The 19,581-nt window shown below is 36.8% G+C and overlaps 1 pseudogene; it reads right to left on the reverse strand.

Annotated features, from left to right (window-relative positions):
- Nucleotides 1-5,322: 5,322 nt before the first annotated feature.
- Nucleotides 5,323-14,666, reverse strand: LOC113440477 (stromelysin-1-like; annotated as a pseudogene).
- Nucleotides 14,667-19,581: the final 4,915 nt, after the last annotated feature.

Here is a 19,581-nt window from a genome sequence, read left to right on the forward strand (position 1 = left end):
CAGTCTTGTACCGATGAACAGATTAATATATGAATCACGATAAGAAAACTGATCTCTCTCAGTCCACAGTTAATGAATTAATCTCTATTTCTTGTGGCTGGCATGATTAAACACCAAAGACGCACGGAACACTGTTACCTTCCCACCAAAGTGGTCCTTATTTTTCTACTTGCATTTTTACATGCTTTTGAACTGCTAGGTTGGCAGAAGCTGGGACAAGTAACGGGAGCTCACTCCATTACACAGCACTAGGTATTTGAACTGCTGGCCTTTCTGATCAACAAGCTCAGCACCTTAGCCATTGTGTCCATATAGGGGATTAAATTAGACATGGGAGGTTCCTGAGCAAACTAGTTTCTTAAGTGATTATACTTTTTTTTCTCCTTTCTTCTACAAACTGATTTTTTTTTGACAATTTCTAAGGAGCAAAGTTAATCTATCACACACTCCTATCATAGAAAAATGTCACCCATGTACCAGAGGACCCTTCTGTTGTTCACATAATACACCTGTAATGTGGGTGCCAATTCCTCCTGGTAGCCAAATACTCTAACTGTCCTGCAGTTTCCAGAAAACATCATTTTCTCCCACAGTACTATCTAGAGGAGGAAGTGCTCAGATATGTATGTTTGTAGTCCTTTCTTTGCTGTTGAAGGAATGGCTGCCTATTTCTAATAAGCTTCAGCACACTCTGGGAAGCTTCACTGGATGTGAATAATGTAAGAGCAGTGATGCAAGGGAAGTTTCCTTATCTTAGTAATGGCTTATAAACATATTGGACTGGCCTGGAGAAATGAGTATTTCTGAGAAATTTGAGAAAATGACTGAAAATTACATACATCATCCTAGTAATTGCATGGAAGAATGAATCTAAGAATGCGATATAAACTTCAGATTCTAAATATTCATGATGATACTTTCTTCATAGGTCTGGATCTTGTCAGTTATTTTAAATGGATACAGATACAGATTAAAGGGACCTTGTAGGTCATGTAGTCCAATTCCCCACATAAGCAGACCCTATGCCATTTCTGACAGATGGCAAACCAGTCTCTTCTTGAAAGCTTCCAGTGATGAAGCTCCCACAACTTCTGAGGGCAAGCTGTTCCATTAGTTGATCGTTCTCACAGTCAGAAAGTTTCAGAAAGCCCCTCAAATATTGGAAGACTGCTATCATATCTCTCCCTAGACTAGCTATGCCCAGTTCCTGCAATCGTTCTTCATATGTTTTAGCCTCCAGTCCCCTAATCACCTTGGTTGTTCTTCTCTGCACTCTTTCAAGAGTCTCAACATCTTTTTAATAGTGTGGTGACCAAAACTGGATATAGTAATCTAGGTGTGGTCTCACTAAGGTTTTGTAGAGTGGTATTAATACTCCCTTGATCTTGATTGCTTCCTGATCTTGATCAATGCTTATATATTAGAGAAGGCCATAGCTTCAGTGATAGGGCAGAGTTTAATGGTACATCAAAAGTACCCAGTTAAGATAGCCTGCAACCAAGAGCTAGTGTGGATAGACGAGATAGATCATGGCTGTCAAACTCCCGACCTCCGCCCATATGTGCCATGCGCTGGCCATCCCCTTGCCTGGTTTAGCAAAGAGAAAAAAAGTCCCAATATGTCATGTGACACCGCCGTGATGCTACGAGTTTGGCAGCCCTGAGATAGATGAACCAAAGATCCGATTCCATAGCTGTGTTCATAAATATAGAATCTGATTATTACTTCAATCCATTTTCTAGGGCTGGATGACACATTAAACTGTAAAATTAATCAAATGAACTCTCATAACGTGCTATATACCATACAAAACCTATTTCAGATTAATACTGATCAAAATTGGCATGTTGTCCTAACCTGATTTGTATGAATGCGGTTAGTGTAAAGTAGCTACAGGTGTTTGTCAGTTTTCATGATCAGTAAAAAAGACAGAATATAAATTTAATAGTTAAGCTATTTTTCCACCAAATTTTGGGCATCTCACTATCCATCTTTGCAGATCTATTTTTCATCTATTTATTATGCACTCCTCATTTGATATTGCAACAATAATGTAATTAGCATATTTGTTAGTGAAAGATAATACAATTCTGCAACTAAAAAGGATAATATAAATAGTATGTACAAAGAGTATGTACAAATAAACAACTGTTAAGTGCTAAACAACTGTGAAGTGCTACACATAGGGCTCAGGATTATTTATTTATTTATTTGATTTGTCAATGGCTTACAAGATAATAGGTATAAGTATAAGCATACTTATGAATACATGAAATGGATACATATAAGAAAAATAAAAAGAAACAATAGGACAGGGATGGTAGTCACTTTGGTGCGCTTATGCACGCTCCCTACAGACCTCTTAGGAAAGGGATGAGGTCAATAGTAGACAGTCTAAAGTTAAAGTTTTGGGGGTTTGGGGAAACTGTGAAGTGCTACAAGTAGGGCTCAGGATTAATGGAAATTCATTAAAAATGAAATAATGAACTTCAAACGTCAAAAGGTTTATACAATGTTTTCTCTCTATTATATTGCAATATATGTGCCAATGAATGTCTGGAAGAGTTTTATTACCATGATGGAGTATATTTATTTGTTTTGGAACTGTATCCTGAGGGATAAGTTTTACAAGAAATACTTCGGATCCCTTCCAATTGCTTTAGGAGTTTCCAGAGATTACAAAACCAGCCTACAGTATAATCCAACTTTATAGCGTGCGTAACAGATACTCCATATTGATCACTTGTGTGTGGCCCCTGAAGTTTTTACGTAGCACTGGATGTAAAAACTTCTCTCCTAAACTCGCTCTTCAATTATGCCTATGGATATAATAGAACCTTTTTTTAAGAGAGACATGTTTTCCATTTGGCAGAATGAGGTAGCCCAATGGTTCTCAACCACTTCAAGAGATGTGGACTTCCCCAGCATGGCTGGCTAGGGGATTCTGGGAATTGAAGTCCACATACCTCTTTAAGTGGCCAAGGTTGAGAAACACTGAGGTAGTCCATTGTTGCTTGTATCCTAACAATTTTTATTGACTGTTTCCTAGTATGATTTGATTGCTTATTGTACCCTATAACTATGATTAAATGTTGTACCTTATGATTCTTGAGTCTTGATGAATGTATCTTTTCCTTTATGTGCACTGAGAGCATCTGCACCAAGACAAATTCCTTGTGTGTCCAATCACACTGGCCCAATAAAGATTCTATTCTATCCTATCCTATCCTATCCTATCCTATCCTATCCTATCCTATCCTATCCTATCCTATCCTATCCTATCCTATCCTATTCTAAACAGCCAGATTTGGATAACTTAAAGGGGCAGCAAAGTATCTTCTTATTTATTTATCTTGTGTGATGGATGAGAAGAACATCACTAGATTTTCTGACAGAGGTAGCAGAATAATTAAGCTAATTTAAATAAACAGCCAGGTTTGGATAACTTAAAGGGGCTGTGCTGTGCCAGCCAGTCTATGGGAATTGGATAGTTACTTAGGAATTATGAGCTGTCCCCTTAAGGGAATGCATCATGGTAAATGTAGTTTAAGGTATCCTGGGAAATGTAGTTCATGTCACATGGCCATATCTGTAATCCTGATTGGTCACTAAATTGACCCTCAAAGGGTTGGGGGAGGTTTTCCTCACTTTTGCCTGAACTCTCTAACTCATGGAAGCTTCTTTCTATCGCTACGAGATGGGTTAGGAGATAACCATCTACAAGGCAGATATACAAAGGATTGATCATTAAAGAAGGACTTCATCACAAATGTGAGTTATGAGGATACCTGATGAACCAATAAATATTCTTTGTTATGGACATCTTGTTGAATTATCTATCTGCATCTGTACAGTTTATAAATCTACCTTTGTGCAGAAAGCAGAAAAGGGGCAGCAAAGTATCTTCTTATTTATTTATCTTGTTTTGTAATGGATAAGAACATCTACCAGATTTTGTGATAGAAATAGCAGAATAATTAAGCTGGTCTTTCGGTGAGGTTGAGAAAGGTATGAATGGGCACCACTTGATTGTACAAATAGCTAAATGCCTGTATATAGCATGAACACTTTCATTTGTTCAAATGGCTAAAGGTATCCTGTGAGTCCATTGGACTGCAAGGCGATCAAACTGGTCAGTCCTAGAGGAGATCAACCCTGACTGCTCTTTAGAAGGCCAGATCCTGAAGATGAAACTCAAATACTTTGGCCACCTAATGAGAAGGAAGGACTCACTGGAGAAGAGCCTAATGCTGGGAAATGATTGAGGGCAAAAGAAGGAGACAGCAGAGAATGAGGTGTCTGGATGGAGCCACTAAGCAGTTGGTATGAGTTTAAGTGGACTCTGGGGGATGGTAGAGGACAGGAAGGCCTGGAGGAACATTGTCCATGGGGATGTGATGGGTCAGACATGACTTCATGACTAACAATAACAACAAAGGTATCCATGGAGATGGATTGACTAAAAAAAGGCAAGTGCATGGCATGGCTTCCTTGAAGTCCTTCCTTTTTATTTTTATTTTTACTCATAATAAAATGATAGCTGTCATCAAAAACTATACAGTGGCATCCACCAAAATGACTTTTTTGACTGAAATTCACTGCCATGTAGACTCCCGTTTTAAAAAATAGGCAGGACATTTTAGCAGAATCAAAAGGATCATTCTACCCATATACATAGATATTTCACCAGAGTTGGTTTATAATCCCTAGGTAAGGTGAATTGATGATAGGAGGGCTGATTTTTTTTTTTTACAGATGTAATTTTTATTTTTTTAAAAAGTAAGAAAATAAGAGCAATACACATTTTGAAAGAAAAAAGTAAAGAAAAATAATAAATGAAAACATGCAAAGAAAGAAATAGAGAAAAAAAAGAAAGGAAAGAAAAAGTTATAAAGGAACAGTTTCTGATCTTTGTAATAGCAGGTACTACTAGATTTATATTTTATCCTTTCTGTCTCTATAAAGGTGGCAACATCATTTCCTTCTTTCCAAAATCTACTTTTTCTGATCATCAAACCCATAAATCACAATTTATTATTTTTTTCAGAAAAAAGTCCACAAGGGATTTCCTGTTACTAATAGATGGGTTTTTTGTCTCTAATTAGACAAATCAATGTTGCCATCTCTGCTAATTCTGTCATCTTCACCACTCATTCCTCTGTTGTAGGTATTTTAGTCTTTTCGTTTTAGCACATGTAATAATCTTACAGCAGTTATCATATATAGGACAATAATCACTATCAATAGAATACTATATATATTATATTTTATTATTACATTACATTATATATTATTATATATTAATAATTATATTTTCACACATGTAAAAAACACTGGATTACATTAAATGTAAAGTAGCCAGTTATGTTTCATCAGTTTTTTCTTTATCTTCTCAGCATGAAAACCAGCTGTCGGCCTTTAGGATCCGAGTAACTCTTTTGGTGTTAGGATCAAACTCATATTGATTTCTTCTCTTTAAGAAGTACAATACATCTGCAAAGGGGAAAGAAAGCAAACATGAATATAATGTACATTTTCAAACAAATGGAAAAATACTTATCAAGGGGCAGAGTCATTATAATTACTTCAACTATTGTGGAAATGCAACAATGAACACACTTGAATGATTTTTCTGTCTACATTTTGCGAGCAATAAAATTGAGAGAGAATAAATTTATTGCGAGCAATAAAATTGAGAGAGAGAGAGATGATTTGTGTTACTCATCTAAACTGGAGTGGGATCAGGCCCCCATGAATTTTGGTGAGCAAAGAGAGGTTTACATTGAAATCAGTGGACAAATCTAAATCTTAAATGAAAATTGCATTTAATTTTACATTATTACAATTGCAAGTAGTTAACCTTCCACTCCAGGTTGGTTCTGACTGGAGTGGCCTATAAGTTGTAATAAAGAAATAAAGATTAATTACATTTGCTTTACTGTATCATTTTCCAGAAAATATCCTTATGGGGAAATCCTGAAGGACATAACTAAGTCATTTAGCCCTTCAGAGCATGCTTTATTTATGTTTCCTTTAAAAAGAGCGATATTGGCAAAAAATTCCTACTTGCATCTTCTAGGAGTTGTTCCTTACCATTGTAGTGGAAGACAGCATCAATCTTGCCTGAGATGCCTGGGAAGCCATCTTGGATTCTTTGGGGTTTCCTCTTCATGGTTTTGCTGTTTTCATCGTAACTTAGAAAAGGAGGGAAAAAGGAAGAAACTTAAGCCAATCCAAAATTGGAGTTAGAATCATAGATTTGGAAGGAATCCAAGTTTAACGTTCAGAAAAGTAATCTTAATTAAAATATTTGTTTATGTACCAAATATATCAAATCAAATTTAAATATCGCTCATCTTGTGATACAAGGGAACAGAAGTATCCCAAGCATAAGGCTTGAACCTGAAATGGAGGGGAAACTCCACTTCTTTGGGTTATAATTTTCACTGTTGGGAAGTTTTTCTAACATTTATTTGGAATGTCTTTCTGTAATTTATATCTACTATGCCATATCCTGCATTCTGGAACAAGAGACAACAGGCCTTCCTTGACCTTGTGTGTGACATACTTTTAGGTATTTGAGTAATAATCTCGTATTCCTTTTCAGATTTCACAAGTGTACATATTTTCCATTCCTTAAATGTCCTATTACAGGACTTAGTTTCTAGTCCTTAGATGACCTTGTTGCCCTTTTCCGAACATATTTCAGCTTTTCTGCATCCCTTTTAACTAGAAATATTGCAGACCTAAACATGACACTCAAGATAAAGTCTGACCAAACACAGGAGAACAGTGCTAAAAATCATTATATAGAAAATTTGGAAATTGGAGTTTTATCAATGGAGGCTACAGGTTCTGTCAGGAACAAGGAATCAGGAGTCAAGGCAGTTCAAATGAATACAGAGTTATTGCATGATAAAGCTCACTACAAGAATCTGAACTACCAACAGTCAAAGCAAATGGGTGGTAGACAAAAATCAATGGAATTCAAGGAAGTTGGACTTAAATCTCTTGTGGATATGAAGGGACTCAAGTCTAACGATGTTCTTCATCCCTCCCCTGGGTTCAGTCTGCCCATCTCTTGTAAGCTCCTTTAGAGCCAAGTTTTCTTTAAAAATGGAACTTATAAACTGCTTTGTTGAAAGAAAATTGGAAGCTGTTTTCAGCTGAGATGGATCATTGATCAGCCAAAGAAAGCCATCAATACTCTGACAGAGGCTTTCTACACCAAGAGCAGAGTCTTTTCTACTCTTTCTGGAGTTGCCAGAAATTAAAATTGGGACCTTCTGTATCCAAAGTTGACAACTATTACTAATCTGTATTATTTATAGAACAGAGCTGAAGTCTAAAATACAGTGCATGAGGTTTTTTCCTTATTGGCTTAATCAGTAAATTCATTTTATAGACATCAAAATGTACTGTAATTCAACTTACTTTTTATCCCCCCAAATCCAGCTCTGTAGTAATTGCTTTCTGAAAAGAATAAATTTTTCTATTCAGTAATCAAATAATATCTGTGGCTACCATGAGAGAGCACTAATCAATTTGGAAATGAAATAATGCTGCATTGTTTTAAATATATAAGGCAATACAACATGTTGCCACTTGCTGCTAAAATAAAGTATGCATACAAACGGTCTGCATTGTTTTTATGAATCGCCCACAATTTTTTTTTAAATGAAATATACAGCCAAGGAAGTGACCATTTTATTAGTTGGAGTCTCAAAGGTATGCTGGAATAAACATTTAGCATGCGTTCTTTAAAAAGGCAGACAACCTCAATGCTGCCAAAGACATTTGAAAGTCAGTTGTAAGCCCTCTTGCACTGCATGTGACTTTATGTCGTACCTCCAGTATCTGTCTAAAGAAAAATAATATGTCTTCTTTTCATTGGCACTGAAAACTGCAGCATCAATTTTTGTGACATCTTTGGGCAAGCCCAGACTGTGGATGGATTTGGGGTACCCAGGAAGCAGGTAATCTCCTTTCACAACTTAGGACTGTTGCCTGTAATCAAGCAGATTATGAGTACCAAGGATTTCTAAAAGTGAATGAGTAGGAAGCCTGCAAGAAGTGCCTATAATTCAAATAAACCAGGCAACATACAAAAGACAGGTTATATGCCTGAGATTATTTGCTCTCCAAATGAAACAAAATTCTTTTGTTAAATTGGTACTTTTACCCTAGAATTCACAGTTGTGTTATGGTACCATGGAACTGTCTCCCAAAAATTACTTTAGGGAACATGAGGTCATGAATTTAGCCCCTACTTGCAACTCTTTAAAGCAGCTGTATTTTTTTCAAAGATGTCCCCTACATCTGCAGAAGACTGCCACACAATTCCAGGAAAAGAGGTGGCTGCTTTAAAGAGTCAAAGATGTGCTATTTTCTTGTCCAGCTTTTCAAGAAAATACATTTTTGAATCAAATACAGAACAAGGAAAGGAGAGCCCTGGTATATATAATAATAGCTTACCTTTTTTAAAAAAGCCTCATCTTTCTCATTATTTTCAGAAACAGCATCAACTCTAGATGGTAGGAATGACCAAAATTCAGAAATCAGATTCAAATCAATCTGTCTGTACTGGGAGTGTTTTCGCCAAAAATATCTATTAAAAACACATATTTGTTTTAAAGCCCTGTACCTCTGGAAGCATTTTAAAAGAACTTTTAATATCTGAAGTTTCAAATCTTGGCAAAAGCATTTTTTCCTTAATTGGAGAAAGACAGGAGTTAGAAAAGAAAAAAGAAAAAGGAAATGAGGTGCTATGGAAGATGTCTTGAATGCTATCAGGCATTTGGGGCATTATTTTATACTAGGATTTATTATTAAATTTTTAACAGCGCAGATCATGGAAAAACAACTTATTATCCTCTGGCTGCATGCAGCCCATAAAATAATGTCATAGAACTTTTGCATTAAAACAACATGCAGGATTATTAAATATTATTACAGACTTGAATTGATCAAAAATATATATAAATATTTCAAGTTACGGGAGGGGAAAGGGGAGGAGGAGGAGGAGGAGAAGGAGAAGAAGATGATGATTCTGGTTGAAAATTACAGGCCTTACTTATTCCAGGAAAACATTATTTCTCCCCCCAAAGTGGTCACAGCATCAAATGTCAAGCCAGGATTGCAAGCAGATGGTAATGCTGGTTTGCCATGGCTACACCGGGTTTTCTTGGTTCACCCTTTTCTACTGGATCTTGAGGTGGATTTGATGATGCTCCTAAAAGAACGTCAGATGCATAAAATTAGTGGGAGGCGGAATACTTTTCTATTGGCTAAGCATACAATATACACAAAGTTTTGCATAAAATCCTGAATGTGGTAACCTCCAGAGGTATGCATTGGCTGGAAGCTGAAGTCCCAACTATCATCTTAGGCTGGTGAAAAACTCGTGTTTCCTTATCTACATGCTGATAAGAGATGACTCTTAGATAGACATTTTAGATAACTCAGCCTGAGTTTAGTTCTCTCTCAGTTCAGAAATAGTTACACGGTACAATATTTTAGATTACACACACTTTCTAAATTACCATAGAGATACTGGATGCCAGCAATATCATCCTAAGATAGAATTGGTTGATTTGCCATGGGCGTCTTATATATTGAATTCATCACTGCATTAGGATCTTGAGAATGGAAGAGTCCAAGGGAATAGCCAAACTCATGAACAGCAACATAAAATAAATTGGTACCTAAATGGGTGATAAGAAACATCATATTGTAAACACCCATTCTAAATATTATCCAAAAGGTGTTTTTTCAAGAGGCAACTGGACTTTCTGGTTTTTTTGGAAGATGTTTCACTCAGCGATGGCATTCAGCAGGTTCTGACCAGTTCTGGAAAACTGGTAGTGGAAAGTTTGAGTAGTTCGGAGAACTGGCATATACCACCCACCTCTGACTGCCCCCCCCCCATCTATTCTCTGCCTCCCGAGTCCCAGCTGATCGACTTGGTCTCCTTTTGTTGCCCTGCACAGGAGAACGGAGCTGGAAAGCAGGTTAGTGGGGTGGGGAGGGAATGGGGATTTTGCAGTAAGCTTCCCCTGCCACTCTTACCAAGCCACACCCACAGAACCAGTAATAAAATTTTTTGAATACCACCACTGGTTTTGCTTCTCATCCAAGAAGCTTCTTCTTCAGTTCTGTGCCCTCTAGGCCACCATACTACTCTACTGTATTTTACTTATCTACAGTCAAAAATCTCCTATAATAACATTTCTAATATGTTCAAATGTTATTGCTTTAAACTACTGTAATTATGAGATGAAACACTGTTACATCAAAGCTATCACCCCATTTTGGTAAGTTGTCACTATAAATCTTATTGTGATGACCTGGGCCACGGCACAGAGATAAACAGCTTGCCGTTCAAACCTTCCCTTTATGGCTCCAAATTTCCCCAAACGCTCCCACATTTCTGGCAAGTCCAGGAGCAAAGTGAATACAAACCCCCACATAAATCTCAAGCAGCCTCTGGCTCCAATGAGTCCAGCCCAGCATTGTGTACCCCAGGGCTGCACAGCAATAAATCCAGCAGGGCAAATCAAAGGGTACAGGAAACAAAAGTACAGAACACCAGAAAGAATGCAAGGATTCTTCGAAAATTCAAATGTTGGCACTCAGCACTTCAGGAACTCAGCATTTGTTCCTAACAAATGCCCCTTCCCACAGCATCTCCTTAAATCTCATTCTCCAGGTATGCCTTTTGAAGAGGGGTGGGGCACTCTTCTCCTGAATAGCCTACTCAGTCTGCTCTGGTCATGCCTTCTCTCCACTCTCCAAGCTCTTGGATAGAGAGGAGATGGTCCTTGCTCCTTGCCTGAGCTCTGTCTCTCATGTTCATCTTGCCCCTGTTCCTCCCTGTCTACAAGCCGCCCTAATCCTGAAAGGCCCTGACCTTCCCCATTTTCTTCTGAAGACAAGGAAGCTACCCCCCTCAATCTCTGTTGGTTTAGGTTCTAGCTCATCTTCCCCTGCAGATTCAGGCTCTGACAGGGGCATGACACTTATTTCTCTGTGCAATTTTGTTCTTGAGGACAAGGATATTTAAGAATGTCTATGGAGATTCTCAATCATGCAGGTCATGGTTGTCCTGAAGATGCTTTTTCAAAAGGCACTTTGAAAAAAGGACTTTGTTTTTCCTTGAAGATGTTTCATTTCTCATCCAACTGAAGAAGCTTTTTGGATGAGAAGCAAATCTTCAAGGAAAACAAAGTCTCTCTGCCTTTTGAAAAAGCATCTTTGGGATGTTTAATAACAACTTTTTAATATGATTTTATTCTCACATCTTTTATCTTTATTATTGCCTTCTACACCATAGCTCCAGAATTCATCTTCAACAAAGTGAGCATCTCCTCCAATGTTAGGACCATGCTTATACAAGCATGGGCAAGTGTTTCACCAGGTCCATCAAAGGGATAAAAATCTCTATTAGTTAAATATAACAAAAATATATATTTTATTGTCTCATCTCAGTCATTGCTTTAGTCCCTGAAATGAGTTAATGTTTTTGTGTAAACTTTAGAAATAGATTTTCTGAAATATGCCATCTACACTACAGTAATACTCAAGGTTATGTCTTTAATTTTTCATCAGGTTTAAGCAAAACTGAAATTGTGTTAAATTGTGCTTGGATTCAACAGAAGAAACGAGGATGATCAGATGAACTGAAATTTATTCCTATCAAGAGTTTTAACAAGTTAATGAATTTAATGACTTAATTTTGGAACTCCAAAATTAAATGATGCTTGAAGATACTGAACACAAACATAGATGATGGGCTCCCAGCCAGAAAACTAACATCATTGGTAGAGCTGTCAATTTTGCAATTATTAAGAGGGGGGATTAACAAAATCATGGATTTAAAAAGATAGTTTTAAAAAATATCTAAGTTTTTCATCAAAGTCACTGCAAAAACAACAAGAGATCAGTTGTTGCATACATGGAGTTATATGTAGATGTCTGTGTTCATAATTTTGCTTCTCCCTACTTTTGGGCGGGGAAGGGATCAACTTCATTTCAGTGATGTTACTTGGGATAATTATAGTAATAAAAAAATTGGAATTCTAACATAAACCTTTCCTCTAGGAAAACAAATATTAAATGCCAACTAGGTGGGATTGTTTATGAGGACACAATACAATTCTAAGTGTTGCTGTTCAAGCCCTAGTATTCTAAAGTGAGATGTCCAATAGTTTTTTAAAAAACTAAATACTATTGGTAGAAAGTGTATTCCATTTGGCAAGGGAAAAGTTCTAAAACTAAGAAAAGTCCTGATGTAAGAATTATGAATGTATTAAATATTTCCATAAGCCCTTTATATATTATCAGATATGTATTATCAGATTGTACATGTATAATAGCTTATTTACCTCCAGAATGGAAAGAGATAAATATGTCTGCATAACCTGGAACTTTCTTGAATGTCAATGGTGTAACTCGGCTCCAAACTTTAAAAGCTTTCGCAATGACTTTGTCAACATTGTCTTTTTCCATATCTGGTGTGTAGTTCAGTATCCTTTGAAAAAGATATGAAGATGACACACTTTAATTGGCAACTATAGGGGGAACCTTGTTTTGCAATGTTTAAAATGTGGGTATGGATTGAAATTGTACATAGGACAATTGGAAAGTAAAAGTATAACTATAATTATTTTGAAAGTATGAAAACCTTGAAAAATATATGCAATAGATTTAGAAATGAATGAGAGAGTTATAAAATAAGCCTGAGGGAAGTATTTGAGGGGAAAAATTAATGAAGAATATTTATAGTGATAAGATATGAAACTGAATATGAAAGATGAATATGTAAATGAGATTATATATGTATGGAGATTTGAAAACTTGGAACCAAGCTGTTCACTAAAAAAAGATGTTTTATTTTTCTGTGTTTTGTGAAAACCGAAATAAAATTGTTTAAAAAGAAAGAAAGAAAGAAAGAAAGAAAGAAAGAAAGAAAGAAAGAAAGAAAGAAAGAAAGAAAGAAAGAAAGAAAGAAAGAAAAAATTAACAGGAGAAGGTCTTTCTTTCAAGCTTTCAGCATCAATATGAATTATGTCAACCTTCCCTTGAGTTGAAAAATTACCTGTAGGTTGGATGTTTCTTCTGCCACTTGGGTTGACCTGAAAAGAAGGAAAATTGGCCCACATCTGGGTTTCCACATCTGGGTTTTTGAATTGCCCGCAGCGTATTGGAGTCTATTTCTCCTGTTACCTGTAATCCAATAAATGTTTGCATTTCTCTGATCTTTTTTGCCATGGGGTTGCTGATTCTGCTTCTAAAGACTTGTTGCCCATTTGATGTAAAGTTGTAATATTTTTCTAGGTACCTCTGAAATAGTAAATTATACACATCTATTAATTAATTTGCTTACATTTTAGAATGATTTAGAAGTCTTTCATCAAATGCATATCTAATTATTTAAGGCCAATATGAGCACATCAGTTCTGTTATACTTGGTCTACATTTTATAAGTGATAGAAATTAGAGGACAAAAGATTCAACTATCAGCAATCTGTCCAGCATCACGGTAGAGCAGGGATGGGATTCAAATTTTTTAACAACCGGTTCTGTGGGCGTGGCTTAGGCAGTGGGTGTGGCTTAGTGGTCATGTGACTGGGTGGACATGGCATGGTGGTCATGTTACTGGCTGGATGTGGCCAACTCAACATCACTCACATCAAGGCACGTATCTCCTCGCCTGGCCTCTCATGACTGGGGGATGCTGCAACAGTCATAAGTGTGAAAAATAGTCATAAGTCACTTTTTTCAGTGCCATTGTAACTTTGAATGGTCACTCTACACAAGCAAAGTATCAGCAAAGGAGGTGGGAAAAAGTCCAGAGAGGTTCCTGAGACAGGAAGTCTAGTCCTGCCAAGAATGTAATTAGGGTTAACGGAGAGGCAGTTTCTGTAAGCAACACCAGAATGTTTCCTTCCTGCCTTCCTTACAGAATTAGGCCAGTAGTTTCCCATATTCTTCATCATTTTAACTGTCCACAGTGCTTGCTGGGATGGGTGTAAATAGTCCAACTATTATTCAAGTCCTCTTTGTAAGAAAATATTTTGGTATTTGAACACAGTTACATTTTCCATTATATTTTAGATAGATTTTAGATTACATTTCAGATTTTAGATTTGTTCATAAATATAAAATATAACCTGAGGTCCAAATAAAACACTTTATTGTGTAATACTAGATCTTCAGATAAATTCAGATAATTCTATATTCCTTGAAGCTATCACTTTTCAACCTTTGCAAGAGGGTTTTTTTTAATCTCTTTCTCACCTTTCTCTATTTTCATTAATCTCAGGTTTTCTATTTACTTCTGGAAGTTAATAAAATAATTACATGTATGCATTTATGTGCGTGAGAAATAAAAAATAATAATTAGATAGTTAATATTAATGGCATTGCTGGCTCTGTAAACCACCACCGCTCTGTAAAGTTTAAGTGCTATTGCTATTGCCTATATTTCTAACATTATTATAAATATACAGTTACTATCAACAGTTAATATACAGTTATTATCAATTTACACTTCCATTTGCATCTTTGGCCTTACCTGCATAAGAACCATTTCTTTCTTTTTCTTGTTTTACAGGCAAAGCAAAAGCTATTGCCCCACCAAAGAGCACAAGCCAGAGGCTTCTCATCCTGGCTGTTGTTTTTCTGCTTCCAAGCCAAGGGGTAGTTAGTTTTAAGATGTGCTGTCTACTTATATAGCATTTGGGTGCCTTGCAAATTGACTTAAGCTTGCTTCAACCGAAATGATTACCTAATCTCACTTTTATTATTATAATGGTATAGATTAGCCCATTTCCTGTTCCAAAAAAGTCTGTAAGGTATTTTTTCCAGGATGTGTGTTTTTTAGATGTCCTTTTATTACACTTTGTCCTTTAATGACATCTTCATTTAAGTAGATGTTCTTTCATGATGTTTCATAATGTCTTTCCTTTCATTTTGTTTATCCTGTAAGGAATTTTTTTCAAAGTGTCAGGCTTCTGAAGAAGGAGATATCCATGAAAAATAGCATCCACACATCCACACATCTTATCTGACTTGTAAGTTAATAACAGCAAGGGCAACCTACACCACCCATAAGATTGTCACTGTCACTTTGAGACACATTTCAGGTGAGAACCCACCCCTGAGACCCCAACCAAGGGGTAATTATAAAACTCAGTATAGAGATATGTATATAAATGTTCATATTTTATACATTTGTTGTATATTTTGAACATACACATTTCAAGTTCTCTTTCCCATAATAAATCTGATTTTTTTCCCACAGTAATGTCCCTCTGCTATCTTGTGGCTGTCTATGGCAGACATTTTTTCCTTCCATTCAATTGTGTCCCTTTGAACGAGGTCTGGTCAAGACCCTGTAGTTTTCTTGGCAAAGTTTTTCAGAAATGGTTTTCTACTGCCTCCTTCCTAGGGTTGAGAGAGTAACTGGCTCAAGGGCACACATATGGCTTTGTGCCCAAGGCGAGATTAGAATTTGCAATCTCCCAGTTTCTAGTTTGATGCCTTAACTTCTACACAAACTAGTTTTTTGGTATAGTGCCAACATTAGGATTAGCTCATTGAATGCATAGTGTTCAATGAGCAAAAGAGCCCTCTGGATCATCTTCTTCAAACTGCTCTGTTGTGAAGACCTCAGATGTCCCTCCAAAAAGCTACCTTGATCCTGTTGAGAAGCTATGGAGGATTCAAGGCTTTTAGACAGACATCCTGAAGCACCTTTTTGAATTACGTGCTTCCATATTGAATAGGGAAGCCAGGAAATATGGATTGTATTCACTGACATTTATTGGTAAGAGAGCAGATAATGTTGGCTGAATAATTCTCCCCTTCCTCCTGGAATCCTTGTCCTTCCAAATTCTGATCCTGACAGAAAATTTCCTAAGCAGATGTAGAGTTTAGGTGGGGGAAATTCCTGTTGTGAGTGGAGACATTACCTTGTATGATGCTTCAGGTAGCCCAGGCTCAGATACGCCTTTTGTTTCGGGAATTTCCCTGCCTTTTCAACCCACTCTATTTCTGAACTTTCCTCAGATTATTGTATAAAGTTTCTGTGATTTTTATCTTTTGCCTTCAGGGTTATGAACACCCACCTTTTCTTGCGCAAACCTGTCTTCTAAACCTGGGGCATTTAGCAGTTGTTATTTTACACCTAATCCCAAATGTGTTCTAAATTTGTGCCAGAAACTGGATGCTTTCAGTGTCTGAAAAACACTTTAAGAAAGTGTTTGTCCTTCTTCCTCTCCCTCTCTCTCTCTCTCTGCTTTCCATAAGGTTAGGTCTTTCTGGTAGACATCCTACCATTACAAATGACTAAGATGTGATAGTAATTGAAGTCCAGCTCAATATTTTCATTCTTATTAATAGCTTTCCACCTTAACAGCTTTGCATCTTAAAAGATTGTTTTCTTTCTGAAGCATATTTGAAATGGCATTAATACTGTGGTTAAATTTTATTTCTGTTTTTCCTTTGGAATCTTTTTTTTTTTACAAGTTCTTATTTGAAACTTATCTCAAATGAGAAGAGGGTCTCTTCTCCCAGGTCACTGGGAGATGACCAGAGAGAGGATTAGTGATCTGGGCTTATGTGGGATGTTCAGGTCTGGCTTTTTAATGCCATAACCACTTGGCATTTAGTAAAAGTTTACCTTTAGCTATAAATGGAGTCAAGGGTCTTTCTTTCCTAATTGCCCAAGCTGGACAGATCTGACACTGGTGGAAGAGGCAGAAACTACTGGAGACAAGAAATTCCTTGTGTCACTTAGACCCGTGACATGTATGGCTTTAAAGTTAGATAACTAGCACAACAAATTCCATCTGGATGCCTACTTGAAATCGGCCTAGTTCCTGTAGCAATACATGGACGAATAGTAGTGTGCTCAGAATTGTATGTTCTGCTGGGTTCTGGGCAGCTGATCATTTTATTAAAACTAGCATATTGTAATGATCTCCCGCTATTAAGAGCAACAGAGACTGCTCAATCAAGGATGAATGTGATTATATATCAAGGATTGTCTTCTTTTGTGTCCAGAAAGAGAACAGTTTATAGAGAGATGCTAAATCTTTGAAAAATGTGAATAAGTGTTTGTTGGTTGCTATTGTAACAGAGTGATTCCACACCCCACTTCAAATGGCAGAGTTGTAAACACAACTGTTATGAGGAATTGGGATATCCAGTTTGTGAATCAAATGCCTTTTATCGATATAACAAAGGTTACAATTCCAAGAGAATATAAATCATAAGGGAAAAGTCGTGCATTTAGGTGAGAAGGATTGTTAGCAAATGTGATTGTGTATTGTGGTTAGATATATTGGCCATAAGCTAAACAGAAAAAGGAGCATTCATGGATCATCAGTGATAAGTGATCATCAGGGTATGTGAATATCTTTGCAAGCCTATTGAATTTGTCTACACCAATACAATTTAAATTGCGTTTATTCATATTTTTGTTTATTCTCTAGATTAATTTCCAGCAGAGGCAACCGGGAACCAGGATAGAGTTCAAAAGTACTATGAGTTTATTCCATGCAAACTATACACAAAAATCTGATCTACTAAGGGAAAAGGCACATTGACACCAGATAAGAGTCAATGAACTTCAAAGGGGGACTGGACTTAGGTCTCTTATGAGGCCATAGAGAGGATGCATTTGACCCCATCCTTGGACTCAGTCAGGTCATCTCCAACAGTTAAAGTCATAGTGATGTGTGTATGTGTGTATAGGGGAGGAATCTCCTCTTATTTTATCCCCATAAAAGCAACTATGTAAAGTGGATTGAGATGAAAGAATAAGTCACCAAGTGAATCCCCAAGGCTGAGGGTAGACCTAAATTTGGCTCTCCCCAGACCTCATCACATAACTATTATACTATATACCAGAGTTGGTATTCAGCAGGTTCTGACCAGTTCTGGAGAACTGGTAGCAGAAATTTTGAGTAGTTCGGAGAACTGGCAAATACCACTTGTGGCTGGAGATTTTACAGTATCTTTCCCCACCATGCCCACCAAGCCACGCCCACTAGGCCATGCCCACAGAACTGGTAATAAAATTTTTTGAATCCATCCACTGCTATATACCTACGAAAATGCCTTCAAACACTTTAAGAATAAGCTATTCTTGAAGAAGCACATTTCAGTTTTTGGCATAGTATTAGTGCTTTAAATATTTAGATTAAGGAAGGAATTTGCTTTGATATGACTGCAGAGTTAACTGGAAGGTGTTTTTTTTTTCCTCACAGTAAAAGAAACACATTTTGTTAGGATTTTCATGAGAGGAAAAGGAAATATGTGGTTTAGCAAATGTAGTTTACTAAGACATTTATTCTGAGAACATCATTGACAAGAGGATTCCTTCTGCAAATTCTCAGGAACTTAATTCTTTGTGTGCAAGTACTACATCTGGGTGATAACTCATGCTAAAAGAGACTGCTATTTTATCTCCCATTTCTCACGAGTTCAAGTGGACAACCATGGACATCCCTAGAAAGTCAAAAGGTTACGATGGCAGATGCAATCAAACATCACCCACTTTTTATATTTTATGTGATGCCTGCAGGAGATATTCTTTCTTCTGAATGGTTATTGTACCAATACCAGCCTTTTCCTTTTTGGAAATGCTCCATTCTCATTATCCATGTTCTTTCCTTCGTTTTCCTAGATGTTTGCATATATGGATTCCTTCAAACTTCTTTCCTATATTCTCTTTTGATACTAAATGCAGTCTGCCTCTCCTTTACTATATTTTAGTATTTATTTGATTTGTCAATCACTTACAAGATATAGGTATAAGAATAAATATAGTTTTGAATATGTGAGATAGATACTTATAAGAAAAATAAAAACAATGGGGCAGGGACATTAGGTACATTGGTGCCTACCTTACCTTTGTTTCTTCAATAGTACAATAATACAATGTGAACATGATGTTCTTTGTTCTTACATTCCACTGAGGGTCCACAGACTAGCATTGCTGAACTGAAGGCTTGTAGCCTTGTTCCAATAGTTCTGCAATGCAGTGTAAAGATACATATATTTTAAAGGAAAGTGGGCATTGCAACACTGGGTGTAAAGGTCTTTACAAAAATCAAATTCTAGGTGTTTCTGATCACCATGGTCATTATCATCATCATCATCCTCTTCATCTTCATCATCTTCATTACCGGAGCTGAGGGTTAGGGTTTACACCAGTGGTGGGACTGAATTTTTTTTTTTACTACCGGTTCTGTGGGCATGGCTTGGTGGGCATGGCAGGGCAAGGATACTGTAAAATCTCCATTCCCTCCCCACTCCTGGGGGAAGGTTACCATCGGTTCTCTGAACTGCTCAAAATTTCTGCAATGTCCTACCTGTCAATGAATACTTCAGCTTCAACCATAACAACACAAGAGCACACAATAGATACAAACTCAAGGTTAACTGCACCAAACTTTGATTGCAGAAAATACGACTTCAGCAACAGAGTGGTCAATGTCTGGAATACTCTACCTGACTATTGTTTCTTTTATTTTTCTTATATGTACCCGTTTCATGTATTCATAACTATGT

The sequence above is a fragment of the Pseudonaja textilis genome, chromosome 7, assembly GCF_049901715.1.
Source record: "Pseudonaja textilis isolate UNSWEBS1 chromosome 7, rPseTex1.2, whole genome shotgun sequence".
Lineage (NCBI taxonomy): Eukaryota > Metazoa > Chordata > Lepidosauria > Squamata > Elapidae > Pseudonaja > Pseudonaja textilis.